This window comes from Vigna unguiculata, chromosome 10 (genome assembly GCF_004118075.2).
Source record: "Vigna unguiculata cultivar IT97K-499-35 chromosome 10, ASM411807v1, whole genome shotgun sequence".
NCBI classification, from domain to species: Eukaryota; Viridiplantae; Streptophyta; class Magnoliopsida; order Fabales; family Fabaceae; genus Vigna; species Vigna unguiculata.
In genome coordinates this window covers 12,655,171-12,681,752 of record NC_040288.1, presented here as the reverse complement: position 1 = coordinate 12,681,752, position 26,582 = coordinate 12,655,171, and the positions used below count along the sequence as shown (strand labels likewise).

The following is a 26,582-nucleotide window of genomic DNA, read 5'->3' as shown; positions in this document are numbered from 1 at the left end:
CATTGTTCATATCCTCTTTTGTTATGCTTGACTTATGAGAATATTGTTCTTTTAATGCCATTGATTTATGAAAATATGCTTGTTTTTTTACGATATGAAACTCCAATAGTAATAATTATGTGAGTATTAATTATGAATTAAACCTAAAAATTTCCACCTACCTTTACACTAGGGAAAAATGTTGTAAAAATGTAACTGTTTCATGTTTGAAATAATAATACATTGATTTTGGTAGTGAGAATTTATTTCGCATAAACTTTATTTCAATTTCAAAATTTAATTTAATATTGATAAGAAAACATAATACTCCCTCGTGGAATTTGATGAGTACTTGAATAACTCCTTATAGTTTTCTTTACCCATCAAACTTCTTAAAACACATACCATTAGTTAAGCATTTTGGATTTGTACTATACGAACAAGACTAAAACACTTGGAAGGTATAAGAATAATTTGTTTAATATCAATAATTATATTTTTACATTTATAATGTATTATTGATTAATTTTTATTAAATACTAATCATTTACCTTTTTTTTAGATGCAAAATACTTGAAGATGTTGTCATATGCTATTTTTTAAATACTCATTTAATAAAATTACATATAATTTTATATGTAAATTTTTGGAATTTTAAATGTAATGAGATATTTATTTTCAATTTTTTGAATGTTTTATCTATTCATTACAATATGTTACACTTGTTATTTAGTAGAGATTATTCTGTAAAACCCTCCGCAAATTAACATAATTTAATATAACTAAATGAATTGATAAAACTTATAATAATAGCGGGGGTTTTAAACTTTTCTAAAGGGGGGTTTATACGGTGAGTGGCAGGTTAAACGTTTCACTTACACTACTTTCATCTCATCTTTCAGCCTTCCCTCTTGCCTTTCCCTCTTCTCGCGCCCCTCTTCTGGTGTCTTTTGTCATTTATCGTCTCTCGCTCATTGATTTTCGTTGGCGAATACGAATCGATGTCGGAGCTTATGTGATGTTAGCAAGGGAAGTCGCGAAGTCGATGAGAAATTCGCCCAACCTAGTGAAAACCCTAATCCTTTGCTTGTACTCACTCATGCGTGAACCTTATTTGTGAATGTTCTAATTCATGTTTTTTTTTTTTCTCTCTTTATTTGTGGTTGATTGTGCATATCTTTTCTTTGTTTTAGTTTGGATGGATGCCCATAACTGGTTTGAGCGCCAGCAATGGAGAAGGAGATGTGGCAGATTGAAAACGCAAAGAGAACTAAAGGAGGGGGTTGCAGTTACGGTGAGATCAACGGTTGCAGTTATCGCAAATCCCCGCGTGAGATTCAGGAGCAGGGCCTTGAAGGACATTAAATTCTCCAACTGGTTCGAGGAGCCAAACCTCAGGTTCATGGATCACCTTCGTCCTCTCTTCCCTCATATGGATGATCAGGTTTTTCTTTTTTCTTTCTTTCTCTCTTTGATTTTTTTTATTTCGTAATTAAATTCAAATTCATGCTAATTTTGCTTTCTGTTATTCTCATAGATCCTCGAGAAAGCCCTCCAAGAAATTGGTAATGACCTAGATGCTACCGGCGTTGATGATGCCAGAGCTTGAGCTGGTAAATTACTAGAGGTTTTAGAGAAATCTCTTAGTGCACATGCCACTTCTTGGGGCAACAATTGCCCTTCAAAGGGTATATCTCGTGCTTCAATTGCTTGCGTTGACTGTACTTGTTTTAAGAATTTGGTCATGGGAATTTGGAAGGCTGTTGTTGTAAATTAGAATCTGTTGTACATGCTACCAAGTTAGCCTTTGCTCCTGCATTTAAGGCTTGTATGCATTAAATTTCGTTTGTATGATGCGTTGACATCTTGCATGTAGGTAAGTAATGTTTTCAGTGCATAGCTACATGTTGAAGTATCAGTTTGGTTATATTAATAACTGATGTGTTAGTTTTGGTTGTTATATCTCATAAGTGGTTTTCACTTTCAGGAAAATTTGATGCTGAAGGAGAAAATTGAAGCCCTTACTAAGGAGAACAATTGTTTTAAAAATGCTTTTAAAATCCAGCTTGAACGTCTTTCCGATTACGATAGTAAAAACCAAGAGTTGCAGCAGTTGAAGCAGTTGGTGTCTCAATATCAGAAGCAAATCTCTAATGTCCAAGTTTATTACTCTGCATCATTATTTTTTTTACCATAGCATATCATGCATCTAGATTGAATTATATTTAGATAATGCTGCATATTTCCTATTACATTGTCCCCACTAGCATTGCATCTGAACATGAGCTTAGTGCACTTTGGTTTTGTTGAATAAGTCTCTGCTGCATGTTAGAATAACTTCAAATGACATTCTACAGTTTTGCTGTCACATTTGTACAACCATAGTCTAAGTCTTTGCTGTTATATAAATTTTGGATTCAAATGACATGTTTTGAATGATTTGCAGGTCTGAATTCATGTGACTAGTATGTAGGTGAGTGACAAATTACTCCACACCACGATCTTATAATTAGCATGCTTTCTATTTGTTGTTAACTTAATTATTTTTTGGCAAGGCCTTGTAGAGTTGAACTATAGAAATGTAGGTGAGTGACGGAAGGAGCCAGAAGAGGAATTAGAGCTTAAAGTGTTGCGTTTGAGTAACTTGTTTATATTCTATAAGCTAGGATTAGTTGTTTATTAAAGGCATGCAGTAGTGTTTAATGAATTTTTGTTAGTATTGTTTATTTTTTTCATGTGTTAGTGTATTTTATAAAGTATATGATTAAACTTTTCTTTGATGCAGTAGTATAGTGTATTTCATGTGTTAGTATAGAAATATATGCTAGAATTATGTGTATTGTTATGCTATTTAATTTTTCTCTGATGCATGATTCAATGAGTAAAATGTGCCCTTTCTTTAATGTTTATTGTTGGAGATGTTTCATGTCCCTTCATTCAGTGCGGTATTCAATCACTGAATGACTTTTTTTCAACTTCTGTACTCTTCTTCTCATTAAGGCTGTAGTTGTGGTTGTAGGTGGAATGGATAAATAAAGATGCTGCAAAAAGATAAAATAAAATGTTTTTTATTTTTACCAATTGTTGCTTAGTGAAATCACTTTCATACTGTAAGAGTAGCTAACATTTTATGGCAGTGTAAATCAATTTTGCTCCTCCTTTCTTTCTTTCTTCTTTCTCCCTTGTATTTTTGTTTCATCACTAAGTTTAAAATGAGGTCAATTTAAAATTTCCACTTCCCCATTTTCCATCTAGTGAAAAGACGTAACAAAAGTTATAATTTTTAGGCTATCACCTTTTACATGAAATGCTTTTTGAGAAGGGAAGACTATTCTTTTGTATGTGTTTTGCATTCAAGTTTCCATTCTCTCTTTATTGGGTCCACAGAGTCGGTAGGAGGTTTGGTGGGCTGTATTTTATCTAATAACTGATAGATTGTCAGGTCCATAAATGAGCTATAATCATAGAAAATTTCTTCAGGCAAGGAATAAATGTACAACAGACACTACTAATAATCAAAAGAGTGTAAATCATGGAATCAATATATAAATACACAAAAACGCATAATTTAAATAACATCCAAGTGGCACACATAGGACTCGAACCCAAGTCCTCACACATAATAAAGTACTCTCAATCACTTGAGCTAGTACTTTTTCACGTCATAGTTTCTCACCTTAATTGCTTTAAATATTCTTATTACTCGTCATAATTAAATAACTATTTAATTTTCTCGGGTCTTACACCTAACACTTCGCCTTGGGGAACACCAATGTTATTGGTGAAGAAGAAGGATGGAAGTTCACGTCTGTGTGTGGACTACCGACAGTTAAACAAAATGACGATCAAGAATAAGTACCCCCTTCCGAGGATAGACGACTTGATGGATCAGTTGCATGGGTCATCAATGTTCTTGACGATAGATCTGCGATCGGGTTATCATCAGATCTTGGTAAAGGCTGATGATGTTTAGAAGACGGCCTTCAGGTCCAGGTATGGCCACTACAGTATGTGGTTATGCCTTTTGGGGTGACCAACGCTCCGGCGGTGTTCATGGACTACATGAACAGGATCTTCCGACCTTTCCTAGATAAGTTTGTCGTAGTCTTCATAGACGACATCTTTATCTATTCCAGGACTCAGGAGGAACATGCAGAACACCTGAGGTTGGTGCTTGGTGTTATGAGAGAGAAGCAATTGTACGCCAAGTTGTCCAAGTGTGAATTCTGGATGGGTGAAGTTCAGTGGACCCAGCGAAGGTCGAAGCAGTGGTAATGTGGGAAAGCCCTAAGTCTGCCACAGAGATCAGGATTTTTGTGGGGTTGGCGGGCTACTATAGGAGATTCATAGAGGGATTCTCCAAGATAGTGGCACCCCTAACACTTCTTACTCGGAAGGACCAACCTTTCACTTGGACAGACAAGTGTGAGGAGAGTTTCCAGGAGCTTAAGAGAAGGTTGACCAGCGCGCTAATACTAGTAATTCCAGACGTGGGGAAATCTTTTGAGGTCTATTGTGATGCCTCTCACCTTGGGCTCGGCTGTGTGTTAATGCAAGAGAAGAAGGCAGTAGCATATGCTTTGAGACAACTTAAGGTGCATGAGTGTAACTATCCCACTCATGACCTGGAGTTGGCCGCTATAGTTTTTGCCTTTAAAGATTTGGAGGCATTATCTTTATGGTGCACAGTTCCGGGTGTTCAACGATGATAAGAGCCTCAAGTATCTATTCGATCAAAAGAGCTGAATATGAGGCAAAGGAGGTGGATGGAGTTCCTTAAAGACTATGACTTCGAATTGTTGTATCATCCAGGGAAGCCAAACGTGGTAGCAGATGCCCTGAGTAGGAAAAATGTACATACGGCACATCTCATGATTAAGGAGGTGGAATTACTGGAGAAATTCAGAGACATGAGGCTACAGGTAGAGTTGGGGTCTGAGGCCATTAGGTGTAGCACCCTTACTATATCTAGTGACTTCTTGGACTCAGTCAGGGAGAGACAGTTATTGGATGCCAATTTGAACAGGGTTAGAGAACAACTTTGATCAGATGAAGCCAGAGACTTTGCTTTAGGTGATGATGGCATATTGAGGTTCCAGGGCAGAGTATGTATACCTGATGATACAGGGGTAAAACGGTTAATTCTTGAGGAAGGACATAAGAGTCGTCTTAACTTATATCCGGGCATGACGAAGATGTACCAGGACCTCAAAGAAAATTTCTGGTGGCAGGATATGAAGAAAGAAGTAGCACAGTTCGTGTCGGCCTGTCTGACCTGTCAGAAGGCAAAGGTAGAGCATCAGAGACCCGGTGGAATTACACAACCTTTAGAGGTACTAGTGTGGAAATGAGATAGCATCTCGATGGACTTCGTGACCCATCTACCACTAACTTTTAGGGGGCATCACACCATCTGGGTCATAGTGGACCAACTGACCAAGAGTGCGCATTTCTTAGCAATGAACCTGAGGATGTCTATGGTTAAATTGGCTCAGTTGTACATCAAGGAGATCGTGAGGTTGCATGGGGTGCCTTCGAGCATTGTATCAGATAGAGATCCACGGTTCACATCACGGTTTTGGCAAACCTTGTAGGGTGCTTTGGGAAGCAAACTCGCGATGAGTTCAGCCTATAATCCTCAGACAGATGGTCAGTCTGAGAGGATGACCCAGTCACTCGAGAACTTACTGCGGACATGTATACTGGATCACTTGGGTGCTTGGGATGAAGTGTTACCGTTGATTGAGTTCACCTACAACAATAGTTTCCATGCAAGCATTGGGATGGCACTGTATGAGGCTCTTTATGGTCGGAGGTGCAGGACTCCCTTGTGTTGGTATCAGGATGGGGAGGCAGTGTTAGTTGGGCCAGAATTGTTGGAACAGACCACTGAGAAGGTGAGGTTGGTGAGGAATAGGATGTAGGCTTCACAGAACAGACAAAAGGCTTTTGCAGACTACAGGAGAAGACCCTTGGAATTCGAGGCAGGAGATCACATGTTCTTGAGGGTGACCCGAACCACTAGTTTGGGAAGGGCTCTCTATTCAAGAAAGCTTTCTCCTAAGTTCCTTGGTTCCTATCAAATCTCGAGGAGGATTGGGCCGGTGGCTTATGAGATAGCCTTGTCCCCTCAGTTGGCCAATCTTCACCCTGTGTTCCACGTGTCGCAATTGAGAAAGTATGTCTTTGATTCCTCTCATGTGCTAGAATCAGAGGATGTACAGATCCGGGAGGATCTTACTGTGGAGGTACCACTAGTGGCTTTAGAGGGTAGCAAAGTTGAGGAACGCCGAGGAAAAACAGTCAGCCTGGTCAAAGTCATATGGGATCGGAGAACAGGTGACTCGACTTGGGAATTGGAAGAGAATATGAGGAAGTCACATTCGCATTTGTTTCCCTGGTAAGTTTGTATTTTCGAGGACGAAAATTTTGTTTTTGGGGAGAATGTAAGGCCCAGTTTTCTGCCTTAATGTTTTAAGGGCTGCCCTTAGCCTAATGGGCCTAAGAGCTGGCCCAAGGAGTAAAAACAGATCCCATCTGCCCTAACGTTACCATTTCCCTCACTTTCAGAAACAATGCCTCTTTGCTTGCTTGAGCAGCTACGACGCTCTGCTAGGGTTTTGCCGCCAACATTCTTCGAGCTAGCTCAAGCCAGATTTCCACCCACGTAAGTCAACTTCGAACTCGTACGTCACCACTGGGCAAACTTTTACCGTTAGGGTTTGGTAGTAACTCATGCTTATTCTTTCTTACCGTTTGTTTCCAGCTCTTTGGCCACCTTAGGACAGTCGTGCTCGCTGTGTTCATATTTAGGGTTTTTCCGCTGAGCTCTTTTAGGTAAGGGAAGCTAGACCTTACTGTATTTCTCGTGGGGTCTGCCTATTTTACGAGCTCTTGATGATTTTATTGTCTGTGTGAGAATATGAGTGTTTGAGAATGCATATTTGAACTATTTGGATGTGTGTGGGTGGCTGTTGCACGAGAAAGTAGTGGCAAGTGCTGGTTTTCTCGCCCAAGCGAGCTAGTCTCGCCTGAGCGAGACTATCAGAGGCTCGCCCAAGACTTTGTCACTCCAATTGTCGCCTAGGCGACTTGTGTTCTTTTAGAGCAAGGTGTGCCCTCGCCTAGGTGAGAAGGGACTCGCCTGAGCGAGACCTCGCTGAGTCACATGTTCCCTTGTCGCGCTCTCGCCTAGGCGAGATTGGATCCGCCTGAGCGAGAGGGTCCCCTTCGCCTGAGCAAGCCATGTTAGCTTGGGCGAGGCAGCGGGCAGGTTTTGCTGTTGCTGTTGAGTGGTTCACTGAAGTATGGTTTGTTATCTGACCCAAGACTTTACTAGAAGGGTTGCGTGATGATGGCATGATTAATATGTTATATTTGAAATGAAAATGGCATGTTGGTTGATTGGGTATGAATTGAAAAGTATGAGTTGTATGAATTGTTGATTTTACATGATATGCATGTTATGAGGAATTCTTGATTGGTGGATGGGACATGATTAAAGTATGGGTAGGGCATAATTCCATGACTCTTGTAGTAAGAGATCTTGGTGGCGCCTCATTGGTTAGACGTAATTTCATGGACCCTCTTAAGGGGGAGTCCCTGGTGGTGCCTTGACAAAAAGGACGTAATTCCACGGGGGTCGTGGTGGTGCCTCAGGGCCAGGGCGTAATTTCACGAAGGCCACGTTGTGGTGCCTCCCGTAAGGGTATAATTCGTGAAGGCCTCGCGGTGGCGCCTCATTGCTAGGACCTAATTCCACTGCCACGTGGTGGTGCCTCAATTACATATCCGGATAGTTAAATCTTAGGGTTTTATATGGATGGGTATTTCACATGGGTGTCTGTTATGTAAGTTTGAATATGAATGGTATGTTGAGTGCCTGTATGATGACTTTTTGCTAGCTTACCCTTTTTTTTGCTTGTGTGTTATGCGTGGTCTCTTTCTTTGCAATGATCATCAACTTGGTTGATGTGAGCAGATGTGAGAACCCCTGGCAGTGGTGATGGTAATAGGAATGCTGCAGCTTGACGGATTGGACAGGTGTTGGGCCCACTGTGGGGCCTATTACTGGAGGATTTTATTATTTATGTTTTCTTGTCCGAACAAGACCTAATATCTGTATCTGTGTTATTTTCTGTACATTTCTGGTTGGGCCATGTGGGGCCCTTTACTTGTAATCCGGGTATATTTGATGTATTGTATACCTTCTTTCCCTAAATTCCGTACTCTCTGAATGTTTATGTATGTGATGTTTTATTAATTGAGGTTATTCAGTTTTTGGGACGTTACAACTCTGAAGTGTGATAATTTTTTTATCTACAATATCAAAAAGTAATCAATTCTAAACGATTCTGGAAGAGATTTTACAATTTCATTATCAATGTTTTCATCAAATTGTTTATTTTTGTGTCTAATACATTTTTCACAAAATTTAAGTTATTCTCAACTCGATAGTAAGTCTGTTTTTCTTAAACTTGAATTATCTTTCTACAAAAAATTTAACTTTGAATTACCTTTCGATTAATTTATTATCCACCAAAAGACTAATCTCTAATGTAATTAATAGTTTTGTAGAAAAAATTCATTTCCTCGTCAAAATATATGCAAAAAAACTTTTGAATCTCGTAAATTGAAAAGTGTCAAAAAACAAAACTAGGTCAAAGAAATGCATTTCTAATTTTAGTACAAATCTAAAACAAAATAAAAGCTACAGCAAAACAAAAATAAAAACACATACTAACCATAAATGAGAATGAAAAATTGGTACACACGGACAATATGTGATTGAAGGAATGTAATATGTCAAGATCCTAAAAAAATGAATTTTAGAAGAGACAAAAGAAGTGACAAAGAGATAAAAAAATAAAAGAAGAAAATATAATTATTAGAGAATAAAAATAACTAATCATTATCTTTCTCGTTAACAAAATTATAGTTTATTAAATAAAGGTTTTAACTCATTAATTATCATTTTCAATACTAATAAAAATTAACATACACTAATAATAAGTTAATTAAATTTTATTCTGAAACATAAACTTATAATTAATATAATAGAACTATATTAGTAATAAAATATCTTTTGAAATTTTTTTTATCTTAAACATAATTTCATAATTAATTTAATAGAAATATATTAGTATACAAATATTTTTTTAGTTTTTTTTTTCTTAAAAATAATTTTATAATTAATTAATTAATAAAAAATATTAGTAGTACATTTTTTAAGCCTAGTATATTGAAGGCCTAAAACGATCCTTGAACCGGTCATGGGTACACTACAAAAATAATTTTTTTAAAGACCTACTAATGATGAAAAAATTAAATACAACAAGGTTTTCTCCAAGACAAAGATTTGACTTATGATCTTAATCCAACATTAATTTTATATGTGAATAATTATATAATAAAGATATTAAGAACATTTATTTATCGTTTTTGTATCGCTAAATTATAATATTTTAGCATCTATGTATTTAAAATGTTATAAAACCTTTAATGTATTGTGATCAAAAGGTAGTTTTTCGAAATGGGAAAATATAAATATAAAAGGACAATCTCATCTATTAAATAGGTTATGTCTTCATATCAAACTTCATTTTTCTCAATTTTAACATCACATTATTAGTAAGAGACAGATATTATTAGAGGGTTATCTGAAAAGACTTTGGTTTCATTAAAGATATAAATTTAATTTTGGTTTCATTAATAATATCAGAGTCATTATCATGATCATCGGTATTTCTTTTTCAGGATTATCTCTTCACTATCATATTTTATATATTTATAATGAGTTTTCAAATAAAACTAAATCATATAATATTTTATATATTTATTTTATTTTTATATATAAAAAATATATTTAAATATAAAATTGTTCGTGTATTAAATTGAAATATGAAGGAAATTTTTTATATTCTTGAAATTAATTACTTAATCATGGTCATATGTTCATATCTTATTTTATTTTATTTATATATTTTGAGATAAATTAGTTGAAACAACTGGTTACAAGTGACATTTCTTGTGTATATTTATTTATTTTAAAATATAAAAGGATGATGAGCTTGAAATGTGTGTGGATATTAGTTAACATTAATATTGATTGTGCGCTTGTGGTGATAAGCATAACATCCTTATTTTAGTAATCTATATTATTTATTTTATTTTTACTTTAACAACAAGATTTAAAAAATCTTACATTTTAATAATGTTTCGTATTTTATCTATATATAATTTGAGCATTGAATAATAAATCAAATAGTTTTTAAATAATATTGTAACTAAGTAAAATAAAAATAATAGCGAAAATAAGTGATAAAAAATAATAATAGAATTAATTCAATATATATATATATATATATTTATATGTTAATTGTTGAAAAATAATAATAATTAAATGAACCTTCTAATCTTAAATATAAGAAATAATAAAGAATAAGAAAGAAAAAAGATAAGGAGATAGATGAGGTAAGATGACATAAGACTACATTTAACGCACATGTAATGATTATTTGAAACTTTAACTTGTAAATATGTATATGTGATAGGAAGGTGCAAAAGAAAGAAGAGAAATTAAGTTACATAGAAAAAAAGAAAAGATGAAGAAGAGATAAGGCTCATAATAACTTTAACTTGGACTAGGTAGATAATAACACATGCATGACTTATAAATGGATGAATGAGAAGAATGATCAATCCTACTTAATTATTTCTTTAAATTAATCTCCAGTTAAGTATCGATTCTATTTATTTTCATTTCATTTATCTCTAATTACGCATTGTGTAAAATCTAGGAAAAATAATTAGAATACAAAAAATTCATGAAAAAAATTAATGGCTTAGGATTGTTGATTTATTTAAATTATTTAATTTAATGAATTATGAAATATGAGACAATTATTTTGGTTATTTAAGTAATTGTTTGATTTATTTTAATTATTGAATTTAATTATGACACATGGAAAAATTAATTTATTGATTAGAGTTGTTGTTTTATTTATTTAATTAATTATAGCATGAGAAATATATGTGTTTATCATGCATACATAAACATATCAAATAACATCTCATAAGATTTCAAAGTAAGCAATTTAAAGTTGTATGGTACCAGGGCCAGAAATCCCCGCCCAACGAAATTCTAACAAAGAAACCCCTGGAAGAATTCGCCTAAAGCTAGCCAAACGGCATCCAGTGCCAGCTTCGACGCATAGTGTGACACCCCAACTAGAATTCGGTGCTACTAGATGTTCTTTACTTGTCTAATGTATCATTTACTTAAGGAAAAATTTATTTGTATTCAATTAATAAATACCAAACAAAAAAATAATAATAATACATCACTCGAATGTATCATCTGTTAGACATACATGATATTTATGCGAATAAAATGTTAACATACATATAAGTGTTTGTAACAGATGTTTGTTTATATTTTTACAACCAACTAAAGGTACTTTTAGTTTGAAATACATCACAAACAAGTTACACCATATCAGTTGTAGCTTTAACATAATCCAAGGTTACAAGAAAAGTTAGGCTAAACAATCTCATTGTTACATGTTAGGTCTCCAATTTCTTCCTCTGAAAAATAAAGAAAGTAAGGGTGAGTCTTTCCCTTAACTCCAAAACTTCATCATAACATTTCAAAGTATGGTCATTTGAATAAACTTTCAATTGAATGAAACATTTTCACAAAAGTTTAAATCTCCATAATGTCATAACTAACCATGCCAAAAATATCAAAATCAAATTAATCAATAAAATAATCATTTCCGTATGTTTTAAATTTAGGATATCAAAATCCTCATTATCAATCTTTTAATAATCATATTTGTATAATTCCGAGTTTCAACTCATCAGTATATTCATCTCATATTCTTTCTTTATATACTTTGGGTCCCAAACACTGCCATTAGATTTTTTTTCCGAATCATAATGGTCTTACGCCAATATGGATAGTGCCAGCAGGCTAAACGTTCTCACGGATACAACGTGTACGTTATTCCACCTTCCTGGTCTTAAAGTATAGTCAAGAAGACGGTCAAGAATAGAGTGTGAGGCCTGTGAATTTTCGAATACCCGGCTAATTGTATACGTCAATCCAGGGTATCTATATCACCACCCTCGATTCTATCAGACCTTTCTCTGGACTCTATACCCAGTGTATCTCTGTACTATCCATACAGTCCTTTTTATTCTTTATTTCTTACTTTAATTTATAATCATCCTTTCGCATTATCTTTATAATTGTTGAGACTTTCACAAAATTTTGGTAGCATAACAACTGCGTTTTTAATTTGTCACAATTTTCAAAATAGTAAAAACAACCAAGTTAAAAAGAATTTAAAATTAACAACCAAGCATAAATCATTCTTTCACAATAACTTTACAGAAAATTAATCAAAACAGTAATCATAATTAAAACATAACTTTCGTATAAAATTTTATAAGTAAAATAGCAAACTTGTTTTATTTATAACTTTTTGTGTAAAACTCCAAATAAGATGATTCTTGAACCTAACCCTAAGTTTTCATACTCAAGGAATCCATTTTTCAACTCAAAATTTCAAGATAATGTATAAAAATTTCAGAATCAAGAGGATAGATTGTATACTTAAAGAAAACTTGCTAAGATAAAGACTCAGAGATTTGAGATAGACCCCCCATACCTTGAAGATGCTAAATATACTCTAAGATGAAAATGAAGACCTCAAGATTCTGGATTTCCCTCTCCAACTTCAATTTTTTTCACAAGAGTTTATACCTTTCCTTCTCTATTGTTTTGGATGTTGTGAAGAAGATGTGTAAAGTGAAGTCCTATTTATAGGAAAAATCTTGGACAAAGGGATAAGGATGTATTGATGGTAAATTTATGAGATTCCTTAGTGAGGATAAATTTATTTTGACCATAGAGAGAAGCTTGGTCGAAATTCCCATTGTAGGAGACTTCATGGTAGTTGCAAGAAGACTTGTTGACTTTCTAGAAGACTTGTTTTCACTCCAAAGTGTAAAATTCATATCTCTTAAGACACAACTCTATTTGTAAATCCCAACGGTGAAACTAAATACCTATGTCTCTAGAACCGGTCGAACAAATTGGAGCTCAATCCAACGGTTGATAAAACTGGAATCAAATTTTTACTAAAATAACCCAAAACAGGACGTAACTGACACTAGTCCAAACTGTAAAACTTATCTTTCTCACCACAGAGATCTAAATACAAATCCAAACGGTCAAACTTTAGTTCTATGTCTTAATAACTCTGTATAAAAATTTCATCTTGATCCAACGGCTAACGAAGCGGGAATAAAATATTTACCAAGGTAACTCAGAACTAGACAGCAGCTGGAGACCTTACGTTTACACTAAAGTGCGGAAGTAACTGCTCCTTGCATACACCTCCAATTTAAAATCTCACCATTCATATTGAAGAACTATATTTTAAGAATGCTCTATAAAAATGTCAACCTAATCCAATGGTTAATGAAGTCTTAATCAATATTTTACTTACACAACTCAAAATAAGAAGTAGTTAGCACCCAAAAGATAACATCTTTTACATTGTATAAAGCCCTTTGTCAATTTACTTATGAAATCATAAAATTACTTCATACTATATATTTAAACAAGAAAATTAAATATAATTAATATAAAATAGAGGGTGTTACACAAAGCGATCCTAGTGTGCATCTAACGAGAACACCACTGGCACCCATCGATCCTAGGTGGAAGCCGACAACACTGAGTTAGTGAACTCTCTGATAACCTAGCAAGGAGAATGCTTGTCCAACGATAACCAAACCAAAGAACACATTCCTTATGTGACACCTAACAATATTAGTTGTCCCTGACAGTGTATCAGAACTCTAAATTTGCTCTTTGAGCTTTGATTGATTAATTTGGCACCTCTTGAATTAATCTTCACTTAGTAAACATCGTACTACTTAGAAATTTTGAATCTTTAACTCAACTGGAACCATATTACTAAATTAAATAATCTCATAGAGGCATTCCTAACCATAACTAGATCACACATTTCATGCTTCTCATAACTCAATTGCATAACTCATTAACACTTAACAAATTCAACAATTGTACATATCAAAGCAAACAATACTTCAACTCAAGGTTTACTACATCAAAATTTACAACCACCAATTAGAACAAAAAAGCAATATATAAAAGCTAAAATTAGTTTCTCTCACCTTGTTTGACAACTTAAAAAATTTTAACTACACCTACTACACTAAAACACTATAGTCCACAAGATACTCTATCTACACATACAAACATGATAAGGATGATCAAACCACATCATTATGATCACTTATCAGTAGAGACTCATATAGATGATTCTAATGACACATGTAGGAAGAGAAGACCCACAAACGAATGAAAAAACATATGGGACCAATAAAAGAGTAGAAAAACTACGTACTCAAACGGAAGAACAAATCAGTTGGTTGGAAAGATCTAGCCGAGTGAATCACTCATATCGTCTTGAATCTTCAAACAAATGAACATGGGGTGAGAAAGTATAAAGAGAAGACATAAAAATCTAGAAAAATGATTTCTAGATTGTGTGTTTTAAGGTAATGAAACTCATTTATAAAACTTTCTATTATACTTAAGTGTTTTAATACTAAAATAACCCAGATTCACTATTTTAAAGACTATCAATTCTAAAATATCATTTTCAAGGTCTTTACAATTACTAATTTTTCAATTTAAAAATTTAATAAACTCATAAGATAATTATGAAATATTTGTCTTTAAAAGTTTTATAATATTTTAGGGTAAAATAAATCAACTCGATTGTAGTAAAGTACGAGATTTAAAATATAAAAAAGTTGAAAAAAAAACTGTAATGAGATCATGAAAAAACAATACAGTGAAACATAGAAACATAAAAGTTCAATAAAATTATCTTAAAGTTTTAAAAATTTGAATGAATATATCAATGAAGTAATTAGTAAAAGAAGTGAGTTTTGAAGCACTTTTAAGAACATTATTGTGACACAAAATGTGAAATATTATTAATCATCTAAAGTTCAAATAATTATGTAAGCATTGCAATGTAAATAAGATATGATAAAGTATCCTAGTTTAATGTGTAAAACATTCACTTCTCAATATCCAGACAGAATGAGAATCAATAAATATATTTGTTTAAATTATTTCTTTTAATTAATCTTGTATCGTTTTTATTTATTTATTTTATTTTATTTATAGTTATGTGCAACTCTTAATTATTTTTATTTCATTTATTTTCAATTATGTACAGATCCAGAAAAAATAATTAAAATACAAAAAATTTATGAAAAAAATTAATAACTTAAGATTGTTAACTTATTTAATTTATTTGTTTTAATGAATTATGAAATATAAGATAATTATTTTAATAATTTAAGTAATTTTTAATTTATTTTAATTATTTAATTTAATTATGGTAGATGGAAAAATTAATTTATTGATTAGAATTGTTATGTGTTAATTATAGCATGAGGAATATATTATAAATTTGTAGTGTGTATATTATTAGGAGAAAGTATATGTTTGACGATGAGAGTGCATGTTTTGGAAAGCTGCTTGTCTAAGGAGGAGTTGAATTAAGGGTAGAGACGGCGGTGAGGGAAAAGCCTATAGGTTGCTGTGTAAGATATTCTTGAGGGTTTCCTTGTGAATTGGACCATAGTGTTTTTCTTACTTGCATCTTAAAAGTCTAGTTTGCATAATTTAATTCTTGTTAAAATTATAATAAAAGAAAACAAATTGTTAAAATTATAATAAAAGAAAACAAAGAGAGAAATAAAACTAAAATAAAGTAAGAAAAATGTAGAGTTTATTCAATTGAAACTAACTTAAATGCAACTATGCCACGAATGCAATACTAAGTGCAGAATATGATATGGAATCTAATGGGAATGAGTTTAATCTAAAATAGAATGAGGAAATGCATAACTGAATGGTTTATATGCATGAACAAAATAATGAACCTATTGATGTGGGGATGAGATACATAAGACTAAAAGTTATGAGAATGCAGAGTTAAATGAATTAGTACAGATTTTATTCAATGCATGATATGGAATCCAGTAAGCTCATTTCCACAGTTTTGCATTTAAAACTGGCAGCAGAGAAAAGACAATGCCTAAAAGCCTGATGCTAATTATGTAAATCAGATTTTTTGTACTACAATCAAAGGGACATGTGCAATTCTAACTTGTCTAGGATGCTATGTGAGAATGAGCAATGCATTCTAAACACGTAAGCATGCCTCTAACAGCATGATCAAGGCCTATATGCATATGCAGAATGCAGTTCAACATGGTTCAGCCTGCAGCACTATTGGTTATTCAGCCAACTTGATTCAGTGCAGTGCTTACAACCAATTACGTGCATTGAAGCTAAACTCTAGTCTATGACAGCAAAATCAGTGCAGGACAGTGGCATAACAACATTTAATAGCATTAGAGCAATTTATGACAACAACAACAATTATTGGTCCAATTCCCATCAGATTGAATGGAATCACAAATTATAGTAGAAGAATATGGGTGCAAATGAAGTGCTAACTTAGATTGACTAGTTATGCATATGAAGGAGTCATATGTGAAAGTATGATCCTAAACCTGTTGTGGACTAGAATGAAACAGATGCAATTCAAAACTATGAACATGAAAGCATGCGTGAAATGATGATACTCTACTCTGTAGCACCCATGAGTTATGCAAGGTAGAAAAAAACTGAATTGACAAAATGCAAGAAAAAAAACAAAATGTGACTGAAATATATAAAGTGCATGAAAATAATTATTCTTAAAACAGAAAATTCAGACCAGAATGATAAACAGTCACTGCAAAATTGGAAACAAATTTGGGTCATAAGAAGAAATCACAAATACAAACTGGCTAAACTTGGAACAGTTGCAGTGACCGAACATAAATTCATCTACACTCGAGAAGATCTCTCGATAATTTGTGCCCATTTTGGGGTCACATGGTTTCCCAGATGAAACAATGAGTTGGGCAGATTTATAATTCATGATCAAGCGCTGATTCAAGACCAAAACACTGAAACATAAATTAAAAACAATAACACATAACCATGACTGAATAAAAACCCTAAAAGCAGTAATGAAACTTTAAATGAATCAAAACTTCAAGGCTGAAAAGCATAAAATGAAATTAAGCTTAAACAAGCACAACTCAGAAACTAAAGATTAAACTCAAAGCTAGACTGCAAAGTGCATTTCATTAAAGACTTGAAAGACAAACAATCGAGAGTTCTAAGAATTAGATTGGTCTAAAGAATCTCACTCAGAACAACCCCGACCACTTTGTGCTCGTGGTTGATCCAAGTAGAGCTATACCTTGCACATTGGAGGAGACCTACTCCCGCTGGCCACTTTGTGCTGTCAGAATATGAGAAACCTCCTGTATATGAGAAACCTCCTATACAGTGACTCTCTCGCGCACCAGAAAATGCAAAACCTAGTTCTCTCAAAAACATTGTGAATCCTCGTACAAAACCCTCGTTCTTTCCATTTTATACCAAAGAAAAATCCCCAAAGCAAAACCTGACCCAACTCTCTCCTTTTTCCTCACAAACAAATCGAACCCGAAGGCCACACAACGCGCCTTTGACCCAGTGTTATTAATATCAGAGAACGGAAAATAGCGGTGGCCTCCAAAAACCTTTATAAAGTTATAAAAAAACCATAACAGGTTATGACAGAAATATTGCGGTACACAAAATGTAATACCACCACATATAATTTTAATGAAAAGTAATGATATGATGTCTCTTTTCAATTTTTAGAATCTTTAGTTGATCCTAAAATCTTTTGAATGGCATTGGTCACTTGTAATTTCATAGCAAAACTGGAATCTAGATATATCACTGATAGATTTGTCAAATTGGATGACAATGTTTCCAACACTGATCACTTCTATGAGATATTCTGGAAGTATCATGATCATTGGCTATTATTATTGTTGAAAATAGGTATATTTTCTTCAAAATAATTATAGTCAAAGTAGAGAAATAGAAAAAAAGATAATAAAAAAAAGACTTGGCGACGGCAAATGGTGGCTGACGGCGGCGGTGAAGGCCGGAGGTGGCAACCAGCGGTGAGGACTGGCAGCGACAGTAGCTGACGGCAGTAGAGAGTAGTAGTAATACCCTGATGAAGAAAGGATTGCTCTTTTATTTTTAAAGAAAAGGAAAGAAAACTTTATGGGGTAAAAAAAGCTTTACTGCTATGGCTGCAGTAACTTAAATAACTTAAGTAAATTAAGTAAAAGAAGAAGACTGAGTAGAAGAATGAGAGAGGTCCGTAGGTTCGTTTAAATAAAAATTTAGTGGGCCAAGCCCAATTTGCTAAAGACTAAAATACTACAGAGATTAAATTAGGGTTTCAAGTCATCTCTCTCACCGTCGCCGTTGCAGACCACTATCATTTTGCACATTTCTTCTCTTCTCTTCTGTTCAAGATCTTGATTTTTGTTTTTCCATTTGATTTTTTCGTCACAACCGCTATGCCACCGTCATCCGTTATGCCAAAAGCGGCTGCCATGGAAAACCTGATTCGTCGCCGCCTTGTTATGGCGGTAGGCTGGGAAACCGATACCGATTTTCGCCATGGTGTCGCCATGGCCGAAATTTAATAACACTGCTTTGACCTAGGCTGGATCCTTCCTGCATGTGCACCATCAAGTCAATCTTCACTCTCCTCTTTATGGTCTCGCAACCTCGTGCCTCCATCACACGTAGCTTGCCCTCTTCTTGCAAACCATTGTGTGGCCTTCGTCACACACCAACTTTTCCTCTTCTCGAAGCATGTTCAACAACTCTGTAATTCCATTCAAGAAAGGTTAGCTATGTCACAATGAGCTATGTTTCCAATTGGGCCCGTAACACATAAGTGAAACCATGTGTTTTGACCACCAACAATCAAGTTGACCAGGGGCAACTTTGCGATAAAAGAGAATTTAGATCAAGGGGTTAAATCCAATTCAGGACAATTATAGGATTTCTTGGCAAAGCTTCTTTATTAAAAGAGAAGACTTAATTTGCAACAAAAGGCTATTAATTAAAAGAAACCTTTTTACCATAATTTATTGAAAACTAAATTTTCATAAGAAATTAACAAAAACTAGTTAACTAAAGACAAACTAATATTTATTTAAACTAAAAAGAAAGTTTTAGAAAGGAAAAATAATGAAAAATGGAATGTTGACGCACCTAGAACATTCCCCTCCTAGGTGGGGGAAACAAAAATGAACAAAAGAAAAAACAATTAAAGGAAAAAAAGGCATGAAAGATGTTGAATTGTCATCACTATAAATAAACATCCAAAGAGTCATCATAATAAGAAATTATAATAAGCAAAAAACACACAATTACCTTATAAACACGAGCAATACTATTTTTTTCCATAAAACTAGGCATTTGCTTACAATTCTGAGAAATAGAAGTTTGATCCTCATTAGTTTGAATGAACAACTGCCCATAAATGCATTTACCACGTTGCTAAAAAGAATAAAAGATTAATAAAATAATTTGAACAAATTCAGACAAAAAGTGAATAACACAAAAATTATTAGAGGAGAAAGAGACATGAAAGATGTTGAATTGTTATCCCTATAAATAAACATCGAGTCTTTTCTAACGAGTCAAAATGAATCCGTCATCATAATAAAAGAAACGAGCACTACTATTCTTTTTCATCAAACTAGATCTTTGATCACAATTTTGAGGGATAAAAGTTTGATCCTCATTAGCTTAAACAGTTTTTGGTAAAGACAATAACTCTCCAGAATTACATTTACCAAATTGTACAAAAGAATCAATAACTTATACACTAAATTGAAGACAAATTCAGAAAAAGAATGAAAAACACAAAATTATTAAAGGAAAAAGATGCATGAAAGATGTTGGATTGTCATCCGTATAAATAAACATTCAGTGTTTTCCAAAGAATCAAAAGGAATCCGTCATTATAATAAGAAAAAAAACACAAATACCTCAAACATTAGTACTATTCTTTTCCATCAAACTAGGCCTTTGGTCACAATTCTGAAAAACAGAAGTTTGATCCTCATTAGCTTGAATGGTTATTGGTAAAGATAACAACTCCACGGAAATGCAATTCGCGGACTACAAAAAATAATCAATTGAAACACTAATCTGAAGACAAATTCAAAAAAAGAATGAACAACACAATATTATTCTTTTGCAAAGGAGAAATGAAAGATGTTGGATTGTCATCCATATAAATAAACATCTAATCTTTTGCAAAGAGACAAAAGAAATCAGTCATCATAATAAGAAAAAAATACACAATTACCTCATCAACACCAGTAGTATTATTCTTTACTATCAAACTAGGCATTTGGTCACAATTATGAGAGATAAAATTGACAACTAGCTAAATTTTATCCATCAAAATTGTAACTAAAGGTCTAGTTCGATGAAAACAAATAGTATTACTCGTCTTTGAGGTAATTGTATTTTTTTTTCTTACTATGATGATCGATTCCTTTTGACTCTCTGAAAAAAACTAGATGTTTATTTATAGCGATAACAATTCAACATCTTTCGTGTCTCTTACTATTTTAATAATTTGTGTTGTTCATTCTTTTTCTGTATTTGTGTTCAAATTAGTGTATAAGTTATTGATTATTTTTTGAAGTGCATTTCCGTGGAGTTGCTATCTTTACCAATAATCATTTAAGCTAATTAGAATCAAACTTCTGTTTTTCAGAATTGTGACCAAAGGCCTAGTTTGATGGAAAAGAATAGTATTACTCATGTTTGAGGTATTTGTGTTTTTTTTTCTTATTATGATAACTGATTCCTTTTGATTCTTTGGAAAACACTAAATGTTTATTTATACGAATGACAATCCAACATCTTTCATGCATCTTTCTCCTTTAATAATTTGTGTTTCTCATTCTTTATTCTTTTTTCTGACTTTGTCTTCAATGTAGTATATAAGTTATGGATTCTTTTTTGCAATCTGGTAAATGCAATTTATGATAGTTATTGTTTTTACCAAAAATTGTTTATGCTAATGAGGATCAAACTTTTATACCTCAGAATTGTGATCAAAGACCTAATTTTATGGAAAATAATAGTAGTGCTCGTTTTTTTAAGGTAAGTGTGTGTTTTTTTTATTATAATTTCTTATTATAATGACTGATTCATTTTCCCTCTTTGGAAAAAAACTAGATGTTTATTTATAAGCATGACAAAACAACATCTTTCATGCCTCTTTCTCCTTTAATAATTTTTGTTTTTGTGTTATTTTTTCTTTTTCTAAATTTGTCTTCAAATTAGTATATCTTATTAATTCCTTTTTGCAATCTAGTAAGTGCAATTCTTGGCACTTGTTGTCTTTACCAAAATCGTTCAAGTTAAATAAGATCACACTTCTATCTTTTAGAATTGGGACCAAAGACATAGTTTGGTGGAAAAGAATAGTACTACTAGTGTTTATGAGGTACTTGTGGATTTTTTGTTATTATAATGACTGATTCTTTTTTACTCTCTGCAAAAGACAGAATGTTTATTTATAGGGATGACAATCCAACATCTTTTATGTCTATTCCTCCTTTAATAATTATTGTGTTGTTCTTTTTTTTTTCTGAATTTATCTTCAAATTAGTGTATCAGTTATTGATTTTTTTTGCAGTTTGCGAGGTGCATTTGTGTGGAGTTGTTGTCTTTACCAACAACCATTCAAGCTAATAAGGATCAAACTTCTACCCCTCAAAATTGTGTTTATGAGTACTACTCGTGTTTACGAGGTAATTGTGTATTTTGTTTCTTATTAAGATGATTGTTTCTCTTGACTATTTGGAAAAGATTGGATGTTTATCTATACAAATGACAATTCAACATCTTTCATGCTTTTCTCCTTTAATAATTTTTGTGTTGTACATGCATTTTCTAAATTTGTCTTCAAAGATTGGATGTTTATCTATACAAATGACAATTCAACATCTTTCATGCTTTTCTCCTTTAATAATTTTTGTGTTGTACATGCATTTTCTAAATTTGTCTTCAAATTAGTGTATCTGTTATTGATTCTTTTCCGTAGTCTGCAAAGTGTATTTTTGAAAAATATGGATTATATCTACACATATAATTCGTAGGTAATAGGTAATTTAATGTTATCTACGAATTACCTACGAAAATAATTTTGTAGGTAATCTGCTGATAGGTAAATTTATCTACGAAATATGTGTTCGTAGATAATTTATCTACGAAATTTATCTATGAACACAATTCGTGAAAAAAGTATAAGAATTACCTAGGAAGGATTTCATAGGTAAATTAAATATAAAAAATATAAAAAAATAAAACATTCTAGAATCTCTACAAATATATATATATATATATATATATATATGAACACAATTCGTGAAAAAAGTATTTGAATTACCTACGAAAGATTTCATAGGTAACTTAAATATAAAATAAAAATAAAACATTCTAGAATCTCTACAACTATATATATATATATATATATATATATATATATATATATATATATATATAATGTTCACTTAAATTCACTTAAATGCTGCATAATTTGAACCTCCCTCTTCATATCCTCTTATCGTCTCTTCTCACAAGCTTCCTCTTTAAAATGGATTTGTAGGCATATTGTAAACCAGTTGAATTTTCGGTGCAGAGATAAGTCACCCCAAGTTGGCCTCTCCCCAATTTTTTCCAATGTGTGCAATGCTGCTTAACATATCCTTAAATGGCTTCCTAGTGATTGTGTAAGCCCTTTGAACTTGAAAAGTGATTGGAGCAAAGCGTGAAAAAGGAATGAACCTAGATGATAATTTATGGAAAAATATTCAATGAAGTATGAAGAGAGAGAAAAAGCCAAAGCTTGATGCAGAAAAATCAAAATCTATTTTTTTATAGATGGAGAGGAATGTAGAATGAGTCTGAACTCTGAACAAAAAAAATAAAGTTATTACCAAGTCAACTGCAAAATTTGGACTTTTAATGTGTTAAAGTAAGAATGGTTGTAACTATTTTACGACCAAAACATGGTTAGAGACCAAGAGCGAGTCCATAGAAGAGAAACTTCCTAACATGGACCTATGATTTAAAGACCGAATCAGAGAATCAGAGATGTATCCAATACCACATTATTGCTATTGAATGAGTACACTCGTACATAATATGGGATTGAGAACTGGACACTAAGTATCTTCTGTATAAGCCACATAAGTCCAATTGAAACACCATATCATGAGAAAGTGAAACCAAAAACTTAATCTTAAATTTTGACTAAAATTGTTTAAGGATTGAATGAATTTGCAGCTATCAATTATCACTCACACCAATGGCTTTTTTGAAGTTTTTGGGTCTGCAGGAGGATCTTCAAAAGAATAAACCTCAACTAACATCACATATAAGGTGACTCCACAAGACCATACATGTGTAATCTATAACTTCCAATGAAAACTTATAAGTAGAAAATAAAGCAGCAAGAACCAAATGGACTTGTAGTCTTCCTGACACTTTTCCCTTGGGTGGAATGAAATCTTTCGATCCAACGAAATCATAAGGCCATCTTCTCAAATCTTTGGATAACTAATTGAAATCATAAGGCCATCTTTCTAGTCATGGACGAGAATAAAAGGGTTCTCCAAATCCTAACAAAATCAAAATTCCTAGCATCAAACACCACAAAACTAAAATCTGCACTTTTGCTAAAAAAACCAAAAATATATAAAAACAAGTCCTAATTATCAAACTAAATATAAATTTAACTTCTACATACCTTATAATTTACACCCAGTAAAATATATATAAATCATCACAACACAATTTTACTTATAACGTCGAAGCTGCATTTTCATTGCCAACACCAAAAACTACTAAAATTAATTCTACACTACCAAACCCAACAACTCCACACTTTCACCATTACCCAAAACCAAATATATTACAATAATTTAAAAGCCATAATACGCCATCAGAACCAAAACCTATACAGAAAACCCATCAGAACCAAAAGCCACAATATTTTAACTTTGATATACATAATATATATAATAACGCCAAAACCACCATGACGTATATATATGAAAAAAATTAGAATTGTGCAAATTATTATACATGTATATATATTTATGAACAACAGCTACGCTCCTAGGTTTCAATATAATATATGTAATCATTCAGCCCTTAATAAAAAGAAAAGAGCATACACCATTTAATCTTCAAACCCTCGTACCAGCTAACTACACTAAGACACTCTAAGCAGAATAATTTTTCACCATTTTATTTAGTATATTACCTTGGACGACATTAACTATTTGTTTCTAATATTATCGTATATATATATTCAAATGTTTCGTTAACGTAAATGGGAATAGTATATAACATTATGATCTGATAATAACAATATTACAGTAAAAAATATAAAGATTTATTTATGACATCATATAATATTAAAGAAAAGATTTACCTCTTACTCCTCTTTATCCTCCCTCGTGCTTTCACATCTTGCCAGCTAGGGCAAAGCAGTATATTGCTGCGGCACATCAGCCCAAGCATTCACATCGCTACTCCAATTGCTTGCATTATCATTCCCTAGGCCACCACTATTGGTAGTAGTAGCTGTAAGAGGAGTCACCGAGGCATAAGAATTCCCAAAGAACCACTCAGTGGACGGGTGTGTGTGTCCCCACATGGACCGTGTTCTTTTCTAGAGTTCTCAACTGGGAAAATCCCTGCCTTTGAAACCTTAACATTTTGAAACAAATTGTGCAGTCCCATCAAGCATGACTTCTACAATTTGAATGAGAGCACCACGACCTGTGAGTGCGGCAATAGATAATATTGCAGCTTCATCACAAAACTGGCTTCTATATTGATTTTCTCCTATTAATAAAAAAACATCTATGACTCTTCTAATCAACACAAAACTTCATACACTCCATTAAAAATTAGACCTAAAGGGAGTATTTGGAAATTGGATATCAGTGGGGAAGTCAGGCGAGAGCACCACACTGCCACTGCTCGCAGATAAGCTAATCACACAACAAACACTTCACAACAATAACAACAACCTCACTGATAAAATAATGAACTTCCACCACTACAACAACTAGATTAGGAATTCAGCCAAATTAAATACTCATAAAAAGTAAACAATGTCAATTCTATCAAAAAAAGAATTCAATTCCCCTATGAACAAGGAAAAGTCGGAAAGGCAAGAGCAAACCAAGTATGGTATTCCTAAACTATAACAATCAATTTGCATTGCATTTGAGTTCAATAATTACCTACCAACACAAATGAACAAACAGAAAAGGAATTGGGGAGGTGTTGGATAAGAACAAGAATATGGTACCGTGAAAGAGAGAAAACAAGCTGTGAGGCACCACACTATCGTGCTTAGTCTTCACCACCACCATTGTCCCTTCCTCCAGCACCACCTTGTACAAAGTCCCTTCCCCCAACATCTTGGTCGAAGCCCTCAACCAATCCTCCAAATCGAAACTTATATCCCCCTTCAAAGAACACAAGTTTGTTTCTTTCCGCCTCCGTTGAAACCCCGGTGATGTCCTTCTTCGACGACGACGTCCCCGCCTCCACCATCAATGCACGTGCCTCCGCAACAAGCTTTGGCGGTTTTGCTGACGACATAGCAGCAAGGCCACGATGAGACCTGATCCGACAACGATTGCGACAATGGCGCCCGTGAAGAGCTTCTTGGACTTCTTATGCGTCGTGACGGAGGTTGAATTGGAGGAGGGAGACGGAGCCGGAGCCAGGATGAAAGGGATTTGATAGGTGAAGTTGGAGGAGAGATCCAAGCAAATGAATCGGGTGAGTAGAGTGAGACTCGGAGGGAACTCATCGGAAAATTGGTTCTTCAGTAGGTAGAGGTTGCAGAGGAAGGTGATGTTTAAGAAATCGGCACGGATCTCGACTGTGAGAGCGTTCGAGCGGAGAACGAGGATTTGTAGGGTTTGGCCTTGGAGAGATCGAAAGAGGAGGAATAAAACCTAAACCTAAATAGCATTACTTTTAATTAAAACAATTATATAATTTTTGCATATGAATTTTGTTTAGGTAGTAATATATTTTTATACTAATTTTTATAATAATTATTTTCTATTATTACTTTTATAGATAATCATTTGTATAAAAAAATTCTTCAAAGTCTGTTATAATTATCTATGAAATTTTCAAATGCAATAGTTTTTGGGTTACCCATGAATATTAACACTATTTATGAAACTCTTTTGTAGATAAAAAATCATTTATGAAAAAATTTGTAAATAATTTTGCATAGATAATACACAATTTCTTTTAGTGGGTTGTTGTCTTTACCTACAATCATTAAGTAAATGAGGATACAATTTTTCTTCTTCATAATTGTGATCAAATGCCTAGTTTAATGGGAAAAGAATAATATTGTTTGTGTTTATGAGGTTATTTTCTTATTATAACTAGTAGACTGTGTCGTGCATTTGCACGAGTTGTATTTTTTTATTTGTATATTAAAATAATAAAGTAGTGAAAATATTATGTAATGAAATATCAGAAAAAT

The 26,582-nt window shown here is 33.2% G+C and overlaps 2 long non-coding RNA genes across 11 annotated transcripts; one reads left to right on the top strand and one right to left on the bottom strand.

The window, feature by feature from the left end:
* The first annotated feature begins 816 nt into the window (after window positions 1-816).
* LOC114167596 lies at window positions 817-8,265 on the top strand. 5 transcript variants are annotated; one of them, XR_003600278.1, is made up of 6 exons: window positions 817-1,068; window positions 1,173-1,423; window positions 1,517-1,667; window positions 1,967-2,134; window positions 2,426-2,452; window positions 2,535-8,265. It is a non-coding gene; the product is annotated as an uncharacterized LOC114167596 (long non-coding RNA). The 5 variants fall into 5 exon arrangements; XR_003600275.1 differs by having other exon boundaries at window positions 2,426-8,265; XR_003600276.1 differs by having other exon boundaries at window positions 1,967-2,452.
* A 2,941-nt stretch (window positions 8,266-11,206) lies between these two features.
* LOC114166821 lies at window positions 11,207-26,032 on the bottom strand. 6 transcript variants are annotated; one of them, XR_003600026.1, is made up of 6 exons: window positions 25,377-26,032; window positions 24,489-24,904; window positions 18,423-18,839; window positions 17,358-18,170; window positions 14,424-14,491; window positions 11,207-11,565 (listed from the first exon to the last, which is right to left on the bottom strand). It is a non-coding gene; the product is annotated as an uncharacterized LOC114166821 (long non-coding RNA). The 6 variants fall into 6 exon arrangements; XR_003600028.1 differs by lacking the exon at window positions 14,424-14,491; XR_003600027.1 differs by lacking the exons at window positions 11,207-11,565; window positions 14,424-14,491 and adding an exon at window positions 16,751-17,058.
* Between the last annotated feature and the right edge of the window lie 550 nt (window positions 26,033-26,582).